This window comes from Alligator sinensis, unplaced genomic scaffold (genome assembly GCF_000455745.1).
Source record: "Alligator sinensis unplaced genomic scaffold, ASM45574v1 scaffold821_1, whole genome shotgun sequence".
Lineage (NCBI taxonomy): Eukaryota > Metazoa > Chordata > Crocodylia > Alligatoridae > Alligator > Alligator sinensis.
In genome coordinates, this window is record NW_005843270.1 from 27,907 (window position 1) to 34,386 (window position 6,480).

A 6,480-nucleotide genomic window follows, 5' to 3' on the forward strand; every position below is an offset into this window, starting at 1 on the left:
CGGAAGAGCCCTATCACCGGAGGGAGCGCGCATCTAAGGAAGGAAGGCCCAGAGAGAACAGGAAGGGGCCAGATAGTGATAGACCTGAGTCAGAGACTAGTCCATCGGCGAGGTGTGGACTGCAGTGTAGGGGAGGAAACGGAGCCACAGATAGCGTCCCCTGGCAGTGGGGCAGTACAAGGGCAGCCTCCCACTAATTAACATCAATTAATTAATTAACAGCAAGGCATGGCAGGCGAGAAGGCGGGCGGTTGCCCCAGGAACAGGTGTGCGGGCCACATTTTAGCCTGGTCTAGAGCGGCCACCTATTACAGTGAGTAACGTCCATCTCCATCTGATGCCTGGCTAAACCATCAGCCAGCAGTCTCAGCCCATGGCCGCCCCTATTCCACCATCTCTTCTTGGCCTGACAGTTCAAACACTGGTCTCAATGGTATCAGCCTCCGGGCATCTCTCCCATAAATCAGTGACATGGACCCAGCCCCGGCCCTGGCCCAGTGGAGTTTTCCCCTGGGCATGAGGAGGACAGGCATGTCCACACGCTCGGGTACGGGAGATGGACACAGTATTGTAGGGGAACCCCCCTCCCTGGGTTCAGGACAGGGCAGGGCTCATGGCCTGACTCACGGGACACCCTCGGGCATCGAGGATGCAGCTCCCATATAAGGCGTTGGGCGCACGGTGGGATCACAGTGCAAGGCAACAGAAGCATTATGGGATCATACAGGAACCAACACTCTAGACCTATGAAATGATTTTCCCCTTTTCTCTCTTCTCCTTTAGTGAATTAGCAGGGAGCAGCATCGAAGAAATACTAAGGGAGAGGCTGCTGCTGGCCCGGGACAGACTGAAGCAGCACGTAGCGGCGCTTCGGGCAATGGCCAACGCCGTGGATGAGGCTCACAGAGAAGCCACAATAGCAAACATTGCCAGAGGGACATTGGGCATCATGGGTGGGATCTCCACCTTTGGGGTATCGCTGGCTGTCTCCCTCATGGTGCTTGGTGTCTCCATGGCACATGGCCTGACTAGCACAGCAGCAACCACCACCAACATGGTGAAGAGTCAAGTCAACAAAGAGGAGATCAACAGGCTCCTGGGCCAGTGCTAGGCTGAGGTTCAGCTAATCCAGCAGTACACGGAGGACATCTCAGTCCAGGTACATAAGGCCGCAGAAGATGCCATCAACAGTGATCCGATACCTGAGATCCCACAGATCAGGGCAGGAGCAGGGCACGCTGTTCTCAACACCATGAAGATGGTCAAAGCTGAAGAGCTGTTGGCTAACGGCGGCTGTCCTGCAAGTTTCAGAGGAACTGCCATGTCCACCCTGGCAGACCTCATGCCAGGCCTGAACATCTTCTTTTTAGCCAAGAACTCCTTAGAGCTCTACAACGGCGCCAGAACAGAGCTGGCAGCCAAGATCCGAGAGATAGTCACTGAACTGGAGCAAGTGATTGCCCAAGTCAACAAGATGCAGGAGACGCTGACTGAATGAAGACAAGAGATGCTGAAAATCACAGACAAATAATGGGCCCAAGACTGTGAGGGGCAGAGTGTCAACCCTCAACCTCAGCCCATGTCAGCAGGACCCAAGACCTTCCGTGATCCTGTGCTCATGGCTAGAAAGGCTAATTTACCAGGCCTCAAATTAAGCCTTAGATTGCTAAGTTACTGCTAGTGTCTGATGAACTTTTCTGCTGTGCAAATTACAGCAGGTGCCAACAGCGCACTCGCTAAACTTCTAACTTTGCTTTTGACATCGGTCTTCTTGTCCCAGTTACTCGCTTTTCCGATCCATTGAGCCCTTTTATGATTCTGGACTCATCTCAGAGCAGCATTTTACAAGTGTTGAGAAGTTCGGCGTGGCATCTGGCTTCTGCGCTTGTAGATAAAACCAGCAAGCACCTGGATACTCCTCCAGGCCCCTGGGGAGACACCAGATGTGCAAACCTCAGAAACAGCTGCACCAAGCTCGCTGAAATCTTGGTTGTTTTGTTGAGCCCATCAGGAGCCAGGGACACCGGCATCACCCACTCAGTTCTCTCCTGCATTGCACACCATGAAGGGCCACCAAAGCCCCTACAAATGCCCAGAGTCCAGAGGTCGCAGTTGTACAGAATACTTCAGCCTTCAAAAGTGGAAGCAGAGGCCGGGGCAGAGAGGACAGACCACGGTGCTGCCAGCACCCATGTTCCTTGCAATGGCACAGCAGGAAACTCATCTCGGAGGACATGACCCAGCAAGTCCAGCAGATGAGCAGCACTCCACACTGCACACAAGGGCCGGATACTGCCGAGATCCCTGCCAGCCCGACCTGGGGAAGCCTCCGTCTCCCACGGGGCGGTCAGAATGACTCAGAGCTGCTACTGCCTTTTGCCTGGGGCATCCAAGACTGGGGGCATCTGAACTCCAAGGCCTCCGGGCTTGAGGTTTGCACATAGGAAGCCTGCCATGGGCTTGGGTGTATCTGAAACACAAGACTGATGAGTCTGGGAGGGAGGAGACGTGCCGGTGGTAGCACCACGCAGACCTGAATGACTGAGCTCTGCTCTGAGCTTTGCCCAGACGCACGCACGGACAGGGGCAGCTCTGCCCCGTGGATAGAACTGATTTGGTTAACTTGACCTGGGGCAAGGGGAAAGCCACTGGCCTCCCCCTGACAGAGGACGACTCCTTCATTTCCTTCCACTTCTCCCAGCAAGACTCAGCTCTGCCTCATGCCCAAGCAGAGCCCCATGCTCCGGGAAAACAGGTGCTGGTGAGAACTGGATCTAACCTCCCTGGGGAGAGGAGTCTGCTCTGTGCAGGACTGACCCCATGACTGGTCCATGCCCCTGGCCCCAGGTGAGCGCTCTTTTATTGGAAGAGGTTCCAATATGAAAGGTATATGAAGCAGGCTAGGGCTTAGAAAAGCTTAGAAAAGAGTTGCTAGAGAGGAGAACTGAGAGAGGTTTGCAAAATACTAAAGAGTGCAGAGAAAGTGAAGAGGGATTTATGATTTACTGCATCTCTCAACACTAGAACCAGGACACACAATATTAAACTAGGGGGTAGTAGGTTTAAAACTAATAAGAGCAAGTGCTTTTTCATGCTGTGCTTTTTTAGGAGCGCAGCCTCTAGATCAGCACAGGGGCGCTTGTACACATGACGCCCAGACAATGTGTACGTGATGAAAATTTCCCTTTGTGTGGCTTAATGGCATCACACTTTACACGTACATGAGTTTTTGGTGATTTAAATGAGCTTGCGCTGTCACAAACTAAACCCCATCCTTGAAACAAAACGAGGCCATTCGAAATATTTTGAAAGTTTTGAAACCTTCTGAGTTTGGAAGCAGCAGCCAGGAGGTGGGGAGCAGGGAGAGCCAGGGCTGTGCTCGGAGTGGCTCTGCAGCCCCACGTGGCTCAGCGCCGTGGGGAGCGCAGCCCTGGCTCTCCCTGCCTCCCACCACAGGGCACCACCAGCCCCATGGAGCAAAGTCGGGTGGCGGGAGGTGGGTAGAAGCAAGGCTGTGCTCCACCTCCTGCCACGGCTGACTTCCACGGGGCTGCGAGCTCCTGGGTGCTGAGCCTGGGGCAGGGAGGCAGAGCATAGCCCCAGGGCTGCACCCCACCTCCCTCCACCAGCCTGCAAAAGGCTGGGACCCGAGCCCAGGGTGGGGAGGCTGCGCTATGCCGGGGGGCTGCACTCTGCCCTCCCTGCACCGGGCACGGGTCCCAGCTGCTTGCAGCCCCGTGGGACTGAGCCTGGTGAGGGGAAACAGAGCACAGCGCCGGGGCTGTGCTCCACCTCCCTCCATGGGCTCGGCGCCTGGCACCGGTCCCAGGCGGCAGTGACAGCCTCCCACCCGCACCCCGGGGAGATCTGCAGGGCTCTGCCAGACTGCTCCCCCGGGTGTGGACCCCGATCTGCCTGGGATCACCGGAGGTTGCTCCTCCTCCAGTTTGGTGCTTCCCCATTCTAGGCAATGGGCCAGAGGTCGAAACAGCGACACTGGTTTGACAAAACACAATGGAACAGTGCTTTCAGAACTAAACTAAACTTGAAATGAAATACTTTTCTGTCGAAATGTCAAAACAGAAGTCGAAGCGAAATGGTGCTGTTTTGCACAACTCGAGTAGCCAACTATTGTGCTGTGCGTGCACAAGGATTTGGGGTGCAGGGATGGCGGAGCATGGCTGCCCCCACGACTGCGGTGCCAAGCCCAGTGCGAACAAGCTGGATCCTGCTGCCCAGTGGGGTGGGCTCTGCTCCAAGCACTTAGTGCCTCACAGGAGCTCAATGGGTCCCCAAAGGTCCCTGGGCTACTTTAACCTTCTCCTCTGAGGGACTCGGAGCAGCCGTTCTTGGTCGAACAGCTGAGACGCATCCAGGCCCCGACCCAGCGGACGTGTGGGAGTCCCAGCCACGGATTGCAGGCAGCCAAGGACCTCGGGTCCAGCAAGGAGGCCCAAGTATCGCCATCCCAGTCTCCATCCCCCTCCTACCCCGTATTCTCAACCCACTTTTCTTAACACCCTTTTCCCCCTCCCGTACTGACAGTCTCAGCAGTGATGCTTCCACCACCCACTGCCCCACCCCAAAAGCTCCCTCCCCCTGCCCAATACCTTAGTCTGAACCTCTTTTTACTCCCCACTCCAACTTCCCTCCACTGCTCCCACCCCAGGTCTCCCCCCGTCCGCCACAACATCAGGACCTGGAGCCAGAGGCAGAAGTGCAGCCAGTGGTAAGTTTGCCGGCTTGGGAGGCTTTGGCATATGGTAATAGGGGAAAGCATGGAAGTATAGGGTAGGAAACATGGACCACGTTGCAACATGTCAGGCTTGCAGCCATTAATGTTTCAATTGCTCTCCGGCTGTGCCTCGCTTGAGGACTGCCAGTGCAGCGACCCCAACCCTGCGTCCAGCACCGCGACAGGCAGAACCGCCCATGGGTATTCAGCCGCACCGAGCGCATGGGAGGGCCCAGAGAAGGCTTGGGGAAATCTCCCATGGGAGGTTTCAGCAGTGATCCCTTTCTGGGTCAAACTGCAGAAGAGGGACACTCTGCTGTGCTTGGACTCGGGGCGCAGCGGAGGAAGACAGAGATTTTGGGGAGGGCGAAGATTTTGAAGGGGGCATTTTAGAACTGCTTTTATTTATAGCTCTGTAGTTGTGGGGTGGGAGAGTGGGCATTCAACAGTGTTTCTGTGGTCTCTGTACAACCGGGGTGTGTGTGTTGTCATATTGAATATAATAGTTTGAATGTTTGTAATAGTTGCCCATTAGTCAGTTCAGGAAGAAGACAAGATTCATCTTCTTATCTAGGCCATTGTTTTGGTCTACATGTGGAAGGTCCTGACTTTGCTCAAAGTTTTAACTCTTGAATTTTATCTTTAGAGGCCTTTAACAAAGTTAACCTAAAAATGACCCTTAAGCAAACATCCCGAGAGATCAAACCCTAGGGCCTTTGACAAGATTAGAAATAAAAGTCAATTCAGTGATATGGAAATTCCCCAAAGTAATTAAAATAGTCAACAAAAGAAACTGAACCAAGCAAAAAGCTGTTAAGAATTATCCGAGCCCAAATTTGGGAGTAGTGACAGGTTTGGGTGGGAAGGGCCCAAGACAGCAACTCACTCAATAAAAACTGTAACCTACTGTCCCAATTTGGAGGTGACCTCACTTGCAGAACAAGGAAGGAAGAATTGCAAGTGTAGGCCGGATCAGACCGATCACCTGAACCACCCTCTCCGTGAACGCCAATCTGAAGCCGCGGAGCGCCTGACAGGGACTGAAAGAAGGGGACTTGTTCCTATCACTGCTGAGACCAACCCTAAACCATAACTAAAGAATGAAGGTAGACCTGGGGATTTGGTTTCTCGGAATTCTAGGATTGTAAGTATATTATGAAAAAGAATAGTATTGATTCAAATGTAACTTTTAGTTGTAATTGTAGTTGTTTGGGAAGGAAGTGCATTGGAGCATTGTTTCTGATACATGTAGTTATTGTGTTCTTCATGTTTGTGGTATTTCTTAATGCTAAGCAGTGTAATATGTGTAGCAAAGAATTTAAAAATAAAATTGTGTTTTATGAATTAAGTGTGTAATCATTGTGAAATCGTGCAAGTAGCTAAAAAATGTCCCCAGCCAGTGCATTAAATGAATCAGGAAGTTGTGTGGGATTTTCTCTATTCCATAACCCACTAGAGACATGTGTGTGTGTGCATATGCACCTATGTGTGCGCACATCCATGTGTGTGCGTGTGTGTGTGTATGCACACCTGCCCCCACAAACACACTGCTGGGGAGGGGGTCAGTCATGCTGGGGACTTGGGCGGGGGGGCAGTCGGGTGGGTGCTGGGGCCTTTCTGCCGTCAGGGCTGGCAGGGGCCAGTGCGTGGTGGCAGGGACAGGTCTGTCCCCAGGCCAGGGAGGGGCTGGCTGTGGGGACCCCAGGCACGGGGGAGGTGGCAGGGGCGGGGTGGGGACCCCTCCA

The 6,480-nt window shown here is 53.6% G+C and overlaps 1 pseudogene; it reads left to right on the plus strand.

The window, feature by feature from the left end:
* LOC112548548 overlaps positions 1–2,747 on the plus strand; it is a 6,850-nt pseudogene extending 4,103 nt beyond the window's left edge.
* The last annotated feature ends 3,733 nt before the right edge of the window (positions 2,748–6,480 follow it).